Here is a 1,047-nt window from a genome sequence, read left to right as displayed (position 1 = left end):
CCGGTGAACCACAAGATGAAACAAGGATAGCGAGAGAAAAGGATCTGGCTACATGAAAAGGATCTGGCTACACTCATACTGTCACTGACCATTACGCAAAAAAGCAAATTGAACAATAAACCTCAGCCGCCTCAACACTGTAAACGAACTCCATCGTTGTTCCCCAACATCACCTCAGACCACTATGCGCCGAACTGGACAATATGCTTGGCGCCAAACCGCACGTGTGGACGCGGACAAGTTCCAGAACGCGGACACGAGCAGTGCCACATAATAAACTACACCCAGTCTTTAAAGCCGGATACATTAGTAATAATGTAAACGACCCTGTATTGTGTTCTGTGTTATGGATGTGTTATCGCTCTCATGGGTACTAGCAGGGGTTAAATATGCCAGGACAGATGGAAAGGTTGGGGGGTATGATGGGTAATCCCGCTGGGTTTTGGAATGATTAAATAGGGGTTACGGCCCCATCTCTTTCTTTCTGTTCGGGACCCTTGATTTGACATGTTCTATTTGTGGATGTTCGAGGTTTAGCGGCTGGGTTGTGGCCTGAACAATAGCCCATTCAGGAATAAACCTGTGTTCTGCTGTACACCTGGCCCGTCTTTTTTTACTTTATGACCCAGCTGGGTCATTACATTGGTGTCAGAAGTGCTTTCGAACGACGGGATAGATCGGAAGATTAGGGCGCAGTTAGCTGTTTCAGTATAGGCCGTGGTTAGTTTTTAGCGTGACTCGCGATTACGGTCAGGGATGATCGAGAGCGAAAGTTAAGGAAGAGTCGACAAAGTGGCCGCTAGGGCTCGGGTGTACCCGGTCGGGAGGGCCAGCGACGACGGCTGTAGAAGAGCTGGAGAGCCACATGGCGGGAGTTAAATTGTCAGCCAGCAAGATGGCAGAACGGGCGGGTTTTCCTTCAAACCGCTCACCAGAACAGACGCCACGGCACGGAGATATCGACGCCACCGCTGCAAGGCGGAAATGGCTGGACCTCCTTATGTAAACAGAGAATGGCAGCGCCTATTGCCATTAGCCACGTAGCGG

The sequence above is a fragment of the Coregonus clupeaformis genome, unplaced genomic scaffold (assembly GCF_020615455.1).
Source record: "Coregonus clupeaformis isolate EN_2021a unplaced genomic scaffold, ASM2061545v1 scaf0664, whole genome shotgun sequence".
Taxonomy (NCBI): Eukaryota; Metazoa; Chordata; class Actinopteri; order Salmoniformes; family Salmonidae; genus Coregonus; species Coregonus clupeaformis.
This window is presented reverse-complemented; position numbering follows the sequence as displayed.